We start from the raw sequence: 14,856 nt of genomic DNA on the forward strand, positions 1-14,856 counted from the left end.
CCAAGTAGCTGGGATTACAGGCATGCAACGCCACATCCCACTAAATTTTAGTAGAGACAGGTTTCAGCATGTTGACCAGGCTGGTCTCGAACTCCTGACCTCAAGTGATCAACCCACCACGGCCTCCCAGAGTGCTGGGATTACAGGCGTGAGCCACCGGGCCTGGCCTGCAATTTACTGTCAAATAGTTCAGGGAAACAATGTACATTTGCATATAGAGAGAGACAGAGATAAAGACACAGAAAGAATGAGAATGATAAAGAAATGAGGTAAAATGTTAAGTACTGCGGAATCTGAGTGAAAAGAAGATAGGGATTCTTTTTTTTTTTTTTTTTTTGAGATGGAGTCTCACTCTGTCGCCCAGGTGGTGGCGAGATCTCGGCTCACTGCAAGCTCCGCCTCCCGGGTTCCCGCCATTCTCCTGCCTCAGCCTCCCGAGTAGCTGGGACTACAGGCGCCCGCCACCACGCCCGGTAGAGATGGGGTTTCGCTGTGTTAGCGAAGATGGTCTGGATCTCCTGACCTCATGATCCGCCCGCCTCGGCCTCCCATAGTGCTGGGATTATAGGCGTGAGCCACCGCGCCCGGCCCTGAAGGTAGGGATTCTTTATACTATTTTTGCCACTTTTCTGTTAGCTTGAAATTATTTCAAAATAAACAGTTTGGCCAAATTAGCAGGTAAGATAAAATTATTAGAGTGGTTTTCATTTGAGTTCATTCAACTTTATTGAACACATGAATGTTAATGGACTATTCGGATTATATGGTTCATATATTTTGCTCATTTTTATGTCATGGTGTTTATCTTTTCCGTGTTGATACATAAAAGTTATTTTAAAACCCTTCATCTGCCATATATGTTACATTTCTTTCCTGCTTTCTGCCACCTTCTAATGTTGTTACCAACTTTCTTTTCCAACTTTGGACCACTGGCATATTCGCTCATTTCTAAATATCAGAACTTGTAGTGCTCTTTGAAATGTAGGCAGTCTATGGTGCATTCTGCAACTGCATATTAGTTAACAGGCAAAAATATCTTAGTAAGGGAGAGTGTCTTTTTCTTCTAATGAAAAAATACACAACAAAACCTAACTCCCCCAAGCGCTAAGGTGTTTATTTGTTTATTTTTTTGAACAGGGTCTCACTCTGTTGCCCAGGCTGAAGTGCTGTGAATCACGGCTCACTGCAGCCTTGACCTCCCAGGCTCAATCCATCCTTTCACCTCAGCCTCCCAAGTAGCTGAGACTACAGGCATGTGTCACTACACCAGGTTTTTTTGGGGTTTTTTTTTTTTTAGAGAGGGGGTCTCCCTATGTTGACCAGGCTGGTCTGGAACTCCTAGGCTCAAGTGATCCTCCTGTCTTAGCCTCCCAAAGTGCTGGGATCATAGGCATGAGCCACTATGCCTGGTCAGTTTTTTTAAAAAAATAAATATTAGACTATGCAGAAATATGCTATCCTAAAATTTTTGAGCAAGTACAAAGTTCATGATTCAGAAATTTAAACAGTTTAAATGCAAAATGAAGTTCTTTTTAATGAATACCAAAAAACTGTCAGGAGATCGAGATCATCCTGGCTAACATGGTGAAACCCCGCCTCTACTAAAAACACACACAAAAAATTAGCCAGGCGTTGTGGCGGATGCCTGTAGTCCCAGATACTCGGGAGGCTGAGGCAGCAAAATGTCATGAACCCAGGAGGCGGAGCTTGCAGTGAGCTGAGATACGCCACTGCTCTCCAGCCTGGGTGACAGAGTGAGACTCCATCTAAAAAAAAAACACTGAATGAAAATCTAGTGAATCCCTTTTATGCTTCAGACACCTCGTATGAGAGTCTTTACCCTCCAGCATCTCGCAGTTGAGTAAGGGTGACATGTAAGAAATAGGTTACAATCACTGTGACAAGGACGACTGCAGTATTATTATGTACACACAAGGCAATGAACAGGCAGAAGAGAAGTCTTGTCATGAGGCGGGATGAGGCTATAGAAGAGGTGACAACTAAGCTAAAGAAGCCACTCAGGATGTCAGAAGACAGCCAGCCGTTCAGTCAAAAACAGGCACAATATCCAAAGGGACTCATTTTATCCCTAAAATTCTGCTAAGATGTGCTGTAGGTGGGGCACGATGGCTCACACCTGTAACCCCTGCACTTTGGGAGGCCAAGGTAGGTGGATCACCTGAGGTCAGGAGTTCAAGACCAGGCTAGCCAGCATGGTGAAACCCCATCTCCACTAAAAATACAAAAATTAGCCGGGCGTGGTGGTGCGTGCCTGTAATCCCAGCTACTCGGAAGACTGAGGCACGAGAATCGCTTGAACCCAGGAGGCAGAGGTTGTAGTGAGCCAAGATCTCACCACTGCACTCTAGCGTGGGTGACAGAGCGAGACTTCGTGTCAATAATAATAATAATGAAAAAAGATGTGCTATAATTGTCTCCGTTTTACAAACTAGTGAAGAGATGAAAAAGAGGTCAAGTAACTGGCACAGGTCCCACACTAGTAAGTGAGGGTTTTAGGATTCAAGCACTACACCACCTCAGGCTGTCGGGAGATACGCGCCCAGTCAAAAGGCACTTGGAAGAAAGCCCACGACTTCTCAAGCATTGAAGCAGGAGTGGCGCCATCAGTATTCTCGGTTTCAAACTTTGAGAACAGTCATGGTGCGAATCCATTTTATTAAAGAATGGGTTCAGGTGAGGGTGGATATGGGCACTGGGTTCAAAAGACAAATTTGGAGATTTCATGATCCAGAAGGGTGAACAAATAAGGAAGGGCTGAGGAAATCCTCGAAGTTGAAAGGTTCAAACACACAGAGTTAATGTCCTGTAAGGAGAGCCAACAAGGGGTTAGAAGTGCTGAAGTCATCAAGAAAATGTGCTTGTCTTTCCCGGAGACTGGGAAGGAGAATGAGGATGAGGAAAATCCAGAAGATGGTAAAATGGCTTGACTTGAAAAGAACTGAGACCGGGCGTGGTGGCTCCCACCTGCAATTCCAGCACTGTGGGAGACCGAGGCAGGTGTATCACCTGAGCTCAGGAGTCCCAGACCAGCCTGGGCAACAGGGTGAAAACCTGTCTTTATTTAAAAAAAAAAAAAAAAAAAAAAAAAAAAAAGCTGGGCATGGTGGCTCACGCCTGTAATCCCAACACTTTGGGAGGCCGAGGCAGGTGGATCACGAGGTCAGGAGATCGAGACCATCCTGGCTAACATGGTGGAACCCCGTCTCTACTAAAAATACAAAAAATTAGCCAGGCGTGGTAGTGGGCGCCTGTAGTCCCTGCTACTAGGGAGGCTGAGGCAGGAGAATCGCTTAAACCCAGGGGGCAGAGGTTGCGGCCAGCCGAGATTGCGATCGGGCCATTGCACTCCAGCATGGGCAACAAGAGTGAAACTCCGTCTCTAAATAAATAAGAGGTTACTTTTGTAGCGATAGGACAACAGCTGGAAAATAAAAACAAGGGCTTAGTATTTTTGAGGGAAGTGTGGGAGGGAAGTAAGTGTCCAGGGAAGGAAGCTGGGTGTCCCTTAAGGTGAGGTCTTGGAAGTGAACCAGTGGGAGGTTTGGGGAAACAGGTTTGTAATGGAATTGGGCTTCCCCAGGGCTGCTTTTAGGAAGCTGCTAGGACCAACGGATCATGGCATAAACTGGTAAAGAAGGAACTGAGTCGGATAGGAAGGTGGGTGTGGGAGTAGAGGCCTGTTTAAAGGCCAACTTCAAAGGGAGAGGGGACGCTGGTGAGGTGGCGATTTGTAACTGGGATCACTCAGTGGCATTACCAAGTCTGGCAATCCGCCGTGTCCTAAGGCCTGATGGGCGCTGGGATGTATCAGGGGCTGTATAGGGGAGTGTCCTGGGACCACGTGCTTTGAGCTCCCACATTCCCAAGACCGAAGGGGGTCCTCTCATCTTACAGATGACAATGGCGAGGCCCTAGGCTGGGCGCGGTGGCCCACGCCTGTAATCCCAGCACTTTGGGAGGGCAAGGCTGGCGGATCAACTGAGGTCAGGAGTTCGAGACCAACCTGGCCAACATGGTGAAACCCCATCTCTACTAAAAATACAAAAATTAGCCGGAGGTGATAGTGGGCACCTCTAGTCCCACCTACTGGAGAGGCTGAGGCAGGAGAATCGCTTGAACCCAGGAGGCAAAGGTTGCAGTGAGCTGAGATCGCACGACTGCACTCCAGCCTGGGCAACAGAGAGAGCCTCCGTCTCAAAAACAAAACAAAACAAAAAAGAAAAGAAAAAGAAAAAGAGAATGGCGAGGCCCAGAGAGACTGAACGTCTCACCCGATGCCACAGAGCTAGCACAGCCTTAATGCAGGCCCCGCGGTGCCTTTCCGACCTCACTGCCCCTCCTGGCATTCGGGTTTTTGCCAGGGACGCCACGAGGACGCGCCCCACACTTGAGCGTCTGGGTTCCAGCCTCCACCGCCCCCAACAAATAAAGAAGGGAAAGTCCTGCGGGTGACGGTCCCGGGGAGCGCCGCGGCTCTACATCAACCTGTGGCGGCCGCCGACTCATTTGGGGCCACGCTGGTTGCATTCGTCACGCCTGGACGCCTCTCAAACCCGCGGCCTGCCAAGCAGTCCCACACAGGCAACCCCGAAGACGCGAGCGCGTCTGTGGCTCTCGAAAACCAGGCCGCGGAGCCCCCGCGAGGGCACGCAGGGAACTGGCGACTGACGGGGCGGACGGCTGGGGGTTATAGCCCCCTTGCAACTCTGGAAGAGGCCGGCCGCAGCCGCCGAACTCCAGCTCTGCGCCTGCCCAGGCGGCCTCGCGCTCAGGGGCGTGGCGCGAGCGGGTCGCGAGTGGGGCGGGGCTCACAGGGCGTGAGCGACGGAGCGGCGCGGCGGGTGGCGCGAAGGGGCGTGGCGCCAGTGGGCGTGCGCGGCGTAGTGCGAAGAGACGTGGTGCGCACGCGCGTGAGAGCAGTCGCGGGTGGGTGGTGTCGAGGACTGTTGAGTCAGGACGGTTCGCGGGTGCTGTCAGAGCTGGGCGGGGAACCCTAGGCGGGGCAGCCGGGTCGTAGAGGCGGGGGCCAGTCGCGGTCGGTGGAGAGGGATGAGGATGTAGGAGGGGCGGACGTGGCGGAAGCCGCGGGGACTGCGGGGGCGGAGTGCCTCTGGGGAGCCAGGGAGGCCTTTCCAGAGGCTCCTGGGGGAAGAAGAGGCGAAGCGAGAGTACCCGGGGAACCCCTACTCCACCCCCAGCCGGAGACTGGGTTGTGCCTGCACAGACCAGAGCCCACAGTGCGAGTTGCTATAGGCCACCAGTCATGGTGGCCAACTCCTCCCGGTTTGCCCGGGATGTTCTGGTTTTGGGACCAAAGCATCCCAGGCCTCCAGCCCACTGCAGTGACCATATTATGCGCCCCCTGCCTATCTTCTCCCGCAGCTTCCCTAGATTAGGCTTGGGAGGCAAGAGGAGGCCTCCTGACCTTTCACACTGCCTTTTTAATATTAAGATGAAGGCACACTCCACAACTTACTTCCGGCCAGGCCCAGACATGTCCGTCCTTGTAAGATAAAAGTTTCCATGGGAGCCTTCCTTCCTAATCAAGGTAAGTAGACTACAGGAAGGTACATCTTGTTTTATATTTTGTCCTGTAGAAGTCAGATTTCAGCCCAGTTGTGTGGGAGTGAGGATGAGCCTATGCTCATATCAGAGCTTTGAGTACAGAGACATTTGATCTGGAATTTCAACCAGCCTCTTCAACCCCAGAATTCAGAGGTTCAATCAGAACAGACATTAGCTTAAGTTTTCCCATCAGCTGTCTATCATTAAACTGGCAAAATCTAGATAATTAGAAAATATGACAGAGATGATCCAGACAGAGATGTTCAATTTTTTCCTTGTCTAATTCAAAAAGCCTCGTGGCGGAACATCTGACCCATTCAAGAGGAAGGATGAAAGCTCTACATAGGAGCACGATGTGAATGGAAGAAACCTGTCATTGTGAGTCTGGCTTTTGATTAGTCATCTGATGTCTTCCCTAATGTGACATGACTTTGAGGCTGTAAACTTCAGTGGCTAAGCTGTAGCTTCTCAGCCTGCAGTTAAATTGCAGAAATGATAGGGCTTACATTAGTTTCGTTTTTATTTGATGTTGAAGATCTTTGAGTCACATTAGAAACGATGAGTATTTTTCATGTGGCACTAATGAGTCAATTCATAATATTATTTTTTGAGACAAAGTCTCTGTTGCCCAGGCTGGAGTGCAGTGGCATGATCACGGCCCACTGCAGCCTCGACCTCCTGGGTGCAGGTGATCCTCCCACCTTAGCCTTCCAAGTAGTTGGGACTACAAGTGCACACCACCATGCCCAGCTAATTTTTTTGTAAATATGGGATTTTGCCATGATGCCCAGGCTGATCTCAAACTCCTAGGCTCAAGTAATCCTTCTGCGTTGGCCTCCCAAAGTGCTGGGATTATAAGCATGAGCCACCGTGCCAGGCTAATACTATTATTCCCTGAACGAAGGAAATTGGGTGTGAGGTCCTGCTCCTATGGTCACCATGAGGTTTTTTTTGTTTGTTTTGGACTCTTGCCCAGGCTGGAGTGCAGTGGCACGATCATGGCTCACTGCAACCTCAGCCTCCCTGGTAGCTAGGACCACAGGTGTGCACCACTATGCCCAGGGAATTTTTAAATTTTTTGTAGAGACAGGGTCTCACCATGTTGCCCAAGCTGTTCTCAAACTGTTGGCCTCAAGCAGTCCTTCTATCCCAAAGTGCTGAAATTACAGGCATGAGCCACCACGCCTGGCCACCACTCGTTTTTGTAATGGGAGCGGGTTCCATATGAGATGGAGGAATGGATTTCATGATTTTCTTTTTAATTTCTTAGATCCCCAAGAAATTGATTGGACGTGAGGAAACCACTCTAAGTGTGACCACTCTAAAGCATTAGCAATCAGTCATTTCATTCTAGGGATAAATCAGAGCTGTATATGAAGGATAGGTAAAATGCCCAATATGGATGTGTATTTTTATATTTGACTACTTATGTTTTTTTGTTAGATGCAAATAGTACGGCACTCCGAACAGACACTAAAAACAGCTCTCATCTCAAAGAACCCAGTGCTTGTGTCACAGTATGAGAAATTAGATGCTGGGGAACAGCGTTTAATGAATGAAGCCTTCCAGCCAGCCAGTGATCTCTTTGGGCCGATTACCTTGCATTCTCCAGATTGGATCACCTCCCACCCTGAGGCCCCCCAAGTCTTTGAACAGTTCTTCAGTGATCCTTACAGAAAGACACCCTCTCCAGACAAACGCAGCATTTATATACAGGCCATTGGTAAATACTGGTAATGTGCTGGTTTTGGTTCGGTTTTGCGATGGCGCTGTTGTCAGGAATAGTCCGGGCTATTGGTCTGATTCAGATGGGCTGTTGTAGGATCATTTTTGATATTCATTGCAATGGTACAAGTTTTGTAGCCAAACTGACCTAGAACATTTTGTTTCTTTTTAATTCATAGCAACACCAATGAATGATAAAGGTGTATTGAAAATTTAGTTGGTTTTGTTTCTAATTTGAATCCTCTTACTCATAGACTGGGTAAACACTGAATAATCATCTTAAAGTCTGTTTTTAAATGTTCTTCCATATTATAGGCTCTCTAGGAAACACCAGAATTATCAGTGAAGAATATATTAAATGGCTCATGGGCTACTGTAAAGCATATTTCTATGGCTTGAGAGTAAAACTCCTAGAACCAGTTCCTGTTTCTGCAACAAGGTGTTCCTTTAGAGTCAATGAGAACACACAAAACCTACAAATTCATGCAGGTGAATTACACAACTTTGCAATTTAAACCGAGTAAAGGAAGCATATGTATATAACATACACTCATACATTTATGTATTTCTTTTTAAATAGGGGACATCCTGATTGAAAAAGAAGAAACCTGAAAATGCCTTCTGTGTTGTGGAAATAACAATGATTGATCTTTACCCAAGAGACTCGTGGAATTTTGTCTCTGGACAGGCCTCTGACAGATGGTATTCCTTTTTTTGGCATTGTTAGAAGCTTCTTCAACTTGAGAATATTTGAAGATGTTAAAAGAAGGGAAAAAAATTCCAACCAAGAACCATATTGATATTTAAAACTGTATAGTATTTTCAGTTGAGACATTATGCCATAATGGGAAGCGTGCTGTTGGTAGATTCTGATAATCTAGGTTCGGGTTGGCCACTCACTACATACATGACCTTAAAGGTAACAATACTCACATCATGGAGTGATTTGGAGATAATTTACATAAAAGTGCCTATACATAAAAAGTGTGTATAAACCTGGACAACATAGACCACATGTCTACAAAAAAATTAAATTAGCTGGGCATGGTGGCACATACCTGTAGTCCTAGCTACTCAGGAGGCTGAGGTGAGAGGATTACTTGAGCCCAGGAGGTTGAAACTGCAGTGAGCTGTGATCACCCCACTGTATTCCAGCCTGGGCAATAAAGTGAGACCCTGTCTCAAAAAAAAATGCATATATAGGCCTGGCACATATATAGGCATTCGGCGTAACAGCTAGTAAATGTCAGTAATTTAGTAGCAAGGTGAATTAAAGCAATTACAGTTTGAACTATCATTAATGGATGTGAAAATCTTGCTAATTGTTTTTCAATTCTTTTCATAGTCATCTTGCATAGATAGAATAGCCATAGACGAAGTGTATGCTTCTTTCTCATCCTACGACATTGTTTTTTGTTTTTTAATTTAAAAAGTCAAAACTTCCGTCTTTGATTTGAGATACATAATAAACCTTGACTCATTAGGAACTCTGCATGGTAATATTGGGGATGGGAAAGGTTCCGGAAACAGGTCTTTTTTTTTTTTTTTTTTTTCATCTCTCTACTTCTCTCCTCCCCTTCATTTTTGCTCTTACCTCTCTAACTTCATCCCCAAGAATCCAAGACAGACTTGAAAGGGAAAAGGCCCCCCAAGGGGAGCGGTTCATTAGTGTTCTGGGGATGGGGAGTAAGTACAGGGACTGTCCTGAGAGTTTATGGTCTGTCTGGATGTTACATGAGCCTTAGGATTTGTGTGAGGTCGTAAGCTTTTTGGGACAAATGTTTCTACTAGAGGTGGGGGCTGTAAGGTTATAGAGCCTCTTCCCACCTATTCCTTTATTCTTTATTCTCCATTTATGTGAGATTCTTGTAGCCTGCCATGACCCTACCAACATGCACTCTTGGAGACGTGGGTCACTACTCTGTTACTGACTTTAGTGCTGTGAGGTAGCTTTTTATCATAAGTGTTCTCTTTTATTACTAACCTGATAGAGATGGAAATATTGAAAAATAATTTTATCTACCTTTTATTTTTCTTTTGAGACAGGGGCTCCCTCTGTCACCCAGGCTGGAGTGCAGTGGTGTGATCATGGCTCACTGCAACCTCAACCTCCTGGGCTGAAGGGATCCTCCTGCCTCAGACTCCCGAGTAGCTGGGACCACAGGACCACCACACCCAGCTATTGTATTTTATTTTTTTGTCAAGGTAGGTTCTCCCTGTGTTGCCCAAGCTCATCTCAAACTCCTGGGCTCAAGCAGTCCTCCTGCCTCAGCCTCCCAAAGTGCTTTGATTAAAGGTATGAGTCACCACACCCAGCTAAAAAAATAATTTTAAAACCATATCTTCATTTATCTAGATATTGCTAGCTAATTTATCTTACATATTTGAGGAGGTCAGGAAACATTTCTCCAAACTGTTTTACTTTAATTCTTTTTTTGTAAGTTTCTTAAATATTACATGACATGAAAGATTGACATAGGAAAGTAGCAGGATTAGACAGTGACAATATCTTAACACAGTGGTCTTGTTTTCTCCAAGTTTACAAAGTTTCATATTTTTAAATTGAGAAGCACTGACTATGAAAGAAAATAATCTTCTGTTTGTAGGATTATTGGAAGAAAGAAGTGTCCTTGCTGAAAGTATTACTGTAGTGAGATATGCTCACACTTGATTGGCCAGAGGGGGTTACTTGTGATACATGAATAGATTTAGTGTTTTCTTAACTTCCAGAATGCTGTTTACCCTGATTTTCGAATATCAGTCCACATTTTCTGGGTAAAGGGAGGTGAGGAAGTTGTTTTTGAATCAAATTAGATTGAACAAACCTACTATGGGTTTATTTTCTTTCAAAATTTATTACTTTAAAATAAAAACTGAACGAGAGACATAAATAAAAGTGATCATGTAAACAAGTCGAATTATGAAGCAGTACCCTGTAGAGTGCGTTATGTAGCAAACCGTGTTCTCTGTGCTTGCAGAGATGGTTGATATAACTCTAAATGTAACACAGGAAGTCAGTTACAAGGGTATTTATTCTGGTCACCACACACTAGAGACATAATAGAGTTGGGCTGTTCTTTAAAAAGGGGGTGGGGGTGGGGCAGGGGAAGGGGTTATTCTGTCTAAAGCCGTGGTTTAAAACATGGTCTTGAAGACATCAGGGCGGTTGTCTTCAGTCAGTGCTGCGTGAGGGAAGGCCAGCAACCCCTCCAGACACACGTGTAACAGATCTGTTTAGTGTGTCCTTAAAGAGTGAAATCATGACTGCCTATTGTTCATGTGATTTTCTTTTTTCTTTTTTTTTCTTTTTTTTGAGACAGAGTCTTGCTGTGTTGCCAGGCCAGAGTGCAATGGTGCGATCTCAGCTCACTGCAACTCCGCCTCCTAGATTCAAGCCATTCTCCCGCCTCAGCCTCCTGAGTAGCTGGGATCATAGGCACCTACCATCATGCCCGGCTAATTTTTGTATTTTTGTAGAGACAGGGTTTCACCACCATGTTAGGCTGGTCTTGAACTCCTGACCTGAGGTGATCCACCTGCCTCAGCCTCCCAAAGTCCTGGGATTACAAGCGTCAGCCACCAAGCCTGACCCATGTGATTATTTTTTATGATTCCTCTTTGAGTACTTGATTTGGAGTACTTACTACTTTCAGAAAAAGACTTCTTTTGTGGGAAAAGACTCTCTGAAACTTCACTTTCTCAAGTATTTGACCTCAAGTCCATTAAGTTTTACAGGACAAGGCAAAGTGGATAGCCGCAAAAGATTTTGATAGGGAAATCTGGGACCAAAATCTTCCTTTTTGGTGGCAAACCATAAGTGTATCAGATGATGGGGACACAGTGACACAGAGGTGTACTCACTGGCCAGATGGGCCAGCAGGCTCTTCTTTCTTTGATCTTTCCTCAGGGACCTTACTCTCATTCTGTTGCTGCTTGTCCTCTTTTTGTAGGTGTGGGGATGTTCAGCTTTGCCAGGTATGGCAGTGATTTTTATAGCATGCGCTATGAAGGCAAAGTGAAGAAGCTCAAAAAAACATCTTCAAGTGACTATTCAATTTTCAACAACTGTTATATTCCAGAAATAACTAGTGTTTTACTACTTCGATCCTGTAAGGTAAGTTACTAAAAAAATCCGACAGGACGGTTTTTTAAAAGAGAATCTTAGTTGCATAAATTGTATATTGTCAGTCTTTAAGGTAATATTATAAATGACTTTGTATCGTTTGTATAATTTTGGTGCATAGTGCTTGACTGAAATGATCAATAAAACAAGGTAAATGGATACCTTCATATTGAAATTTACGGTATCAGTGCCAGTTTTTTGTACTAGTTACACGCAGCCTTGGCTGTACCCATGTGTTCTCTATTAGTGTAATTCCTGAATTCTGGTGTGAATGGGTAACCTACTTGTTCAAGCTACTGTGGTCATTGGGCAAAGCTGCCTTCCCCAGGCCTTTGGAGGACCTCTGCTCTGGCTTCTCTGGGAGCATGGGCCTTCCTGCCCTGGGCTCCAGGCTATCCTCAACTATAGTTATCCTGGCAGTTCCTAATCTCCTCAACTATTTGTTGGAGTTTGAGAGCTACGCCTCTTAGAACTACATTCTCTAAGTGTGTTCCATGGGTCCCCTGTGTCATTGCCACCTGATGTTCTCATTAGCATGCACATCAAGCCCCCTTTCTCCCAGACCTACTGAAATCAGCATCTCTAGGGGAAGGGCCCCAGAATCTGAATTACAACGAGTACCCTAGTCTAGATTAAGGGTTCTCAACCAGGGGTGATTTTGCCATCCAGGGAATATTAGCAATGTCTGGAGACATTTTTGATTTTCACGATCAGGGAGGGAGTTCTGTTGGCATCTAGTGGGTAGAGCCAGGGATGCTGCAAAGTATCGTGCAGGGAACAGGACAGCCTCCCACAACCTGGTATTGTCGGTCCAACATGTCAGCGGTGTTGAGGTTGAGGAAGTCTATAGCAGAAAGGCAGTAAGACATTTGGGGAGATGAGGGATTATTAAGTCTTTGAAGGTCTGGACGGGGTGAAGTTTCGGTGATAATACTAAGGGAGTTGATTCCTATGTTTCTTGGAGAAGCAAGAAAAAGAAGAGATGTGTAGCTTAATGTGATGGTGGTCTTATAAAGCCTCAACATGATTGTCTTGCAGACTTTAACCCATGAGATCGGACACATATTTGGACTGCGACACTGCCAGTGGCTGGCATGCCTAATGCAAGGCTCCAACCACTTGGAAGAAGCTGACCGGCGCCCTCTAAACCTTTGCCCTATCTGTTTGCACAAGTTGCAGTGTGCTGTTGGCTTCAGGATTGTAGAAAGTTATTAAGTAAGTTGAGGGGTGGACAGTGTAAAGAGGGGTAAGTGGTTATCTGAGTAGCAAACTGACATTTCTATTATATCCTTCTCTAGAGTTATAATTTATCAGAGGAAATTAGTGTAAAGATAAGCAGGAAGCTGTGGTTTAAAAACATGCGAAGAAATGCCCTTCTTAAAAACTTTAGCTTGCCTTTGAGTGATTTATGCTTACAGTTCTATGAGAAATAGCGGAAGAAGTTTCCCTGTTTCTACTTCATTTAGGGCAAGAGAGTTTGACTTTGCAAAACAGAATAAATATTGATATGTCTGGCAAAGTTCATTTTTTAAACCCTATAAGTGTGTGGACAGGATTTATCTTTCCAAATATAGGACAGAAGTATGATGTTCATTAGGAGGAAAAAATGATTTTCTTTAAAAAGGAGGAAGGAAAGTACCTAATCTCAGTATGTGTATATGTGTCCCCACACATGCCCACAAACATCAATATACATTCATGTGGCTACTCATGGGTGTGACTGTGCATTCAAGTGACTACGCAGAAATGTCTACACATGTGTTTTCACCAACATATGTCTACCCATGCCTGTTAGTGTACACTTATGTATATACGTACATATCAAATGAATATAATGCCTTGTGGAATATTCAGCAAATTGAGAAAAAATAATATCCTATCATGCTAGAAAAAAAGTGTAAGAATGAGTGTGTTTCTTTTTCATCATTTTTCAGTGCGTATTTTTGGTATGTGTATATTTGGTATGCGCCATTTCACTCAGTATATCATAAGCATTATTTCATATTCACACCATCATTATCAAATGCAGCATCTTGGTGGGGTAAGATGTCACTCTATGATATAGAAGCCAATGCTCTTCTCTTGCCTGATAGTATTTTGCTGTGGTTTGTTGAAATGCGCATCTTTCCTGTTTTTCCAGGCACTGGTGAGGTGGATTGATGACGAATCTTCTGGCACACCTGGAGCAACTCCAGAACACAGTCGTGAGGGTAATGGGAATTTACCGAAATCCGTGGAAGCCTTTAAGGAATGGAAAGAGTGGATAATAAAATGCCTGGCTGTTCTCCAAAAATAAGGACCTTCAATTAGGAGTGATTGAAATAAATGACTACTTGCATGTTATGCTTTCATTTGGGTGGAATACTTCATCAGAATAAACTACTGATCTTGTGCTGTGTCAGAGTAACAGACTAGAACCTTCTTTCAGGTACCTGAATTGAAATGAAACTCATTTTGAATAATAAAAACTCTAGAAACTCTTTATCTTCTCATCTTGCTGGCCTGGTCTGTGGCAGCAGGCACTTTATTTCCATTCCCCAAATATGCTTATGTCTCCCAACAAAGCTGGGACTGGCAGTAACGAGCAAGTAAATAACTTGAAAAAGAATGGTAGATATCCCAAGGAACCAACCAACATAATTTCCAGGGGGTGATTTTGTTTTTAGAAGAGCTGCTCCCCTCTGTTAGGCCCAGCCAAGTCACATTTTTGAACGTCCGTGGGCTCTGATCTTCACCACAACCCTCCTCTTCCGTGAGCCTTCCTTACTCTCTGGAGTGCATTACCTCGTTTTTTTCTCTTGCTGGGTGTCACCTTATTCCTATATCAGTTTTTAGTAGCTTAAAATATGACCTCTCAGGAATATTTGCAAGTGAAAATAACAATGGTCCTTACACTACCACAACAATTTGGTGGTGGGAGTTCTGTTGCAGGTCTCAGCTATAACATAGTCATTTATGAGGGATCTTACAAATAGGGGTAATGGTATTTGTGAGTGTTGCACTTTTTCTATAGATTTAGAGCAGGTTTCAGGTTTATTTCAGTAATAATGTCCTTCTCACCTTCTTACGTTGTGAAGTGTTTACTTGAGTCAGGGAGAGAGTTTCATGGGGTTATCTGTCGGGGTGCCGTGAATGCTGATGAGGGCCTGCAGAGTGTGAACATCGGCCCCATTGCTACGGGGGTGGAGGTGGAAAACCTCAGACTTGACAAACCACTTCTGCTGCATAGATGTATTTTGGAAATCTAGAAATTACAGTGAATATTTTATGGAATGCCAGTGAGCAGACAGCATTTCCCACTTTCCTATCTTACCTTGAGGGTAAGACTTAAAGGTAATTTTTTTTTTTTTTGTAATTTGAAACCTAAATTCTTTCATTGTTTGATGTAAGCAATATGATGTAAGGCACATTTTATACCCCGA

The 14,856-nt window shown here is 44.7% G+C and overlaps 1 pseudogene across 1 annotated transcript; it reads left to right on the plus strand.

Moving 5' to 3' along the window:
* Positions 1 to 5,063: 5,063 nt before the first annotated feature.
* LOC126938371 (archaemetzincin-2-like) lies at positions 5,064 to 13,916 on the plus strand (annotated as a pseudogene). The gene is made up of 8 exons (XR_007720065.1): positions 5,064 to 5,569; positions 5,879 to 5,964; positions 7,030 to 7,309; positions 7,627 to 7,817; positions 7,892 to 8,013; positions 11,262 to 11,425; positions 12,473 to 12,649; positions 13,575 to 13,916. The product of XR_007720065.1 is annotated as an archaemetzincin-2-like (transcript).
* Positions 13,917 to 14,856: the final 940 nt, after the last annotated feature.

The sequence above is a fragment of the Macaca thibetana genome, chromosome 16 (genome assembly GCF_024542745.1).
Source record: "Macaca thibetana thibetana isolate TM-01 chromosome 16, ASM2454274v1, whole genome shotgun sequence".
Classification (NCBI taxonomy): domain Eukaryota; kingdom Metazoa; phylum Chordata; class Mammalia; order Primates; family Cercopithecidae; genus Macaca; species Macaca thibetana.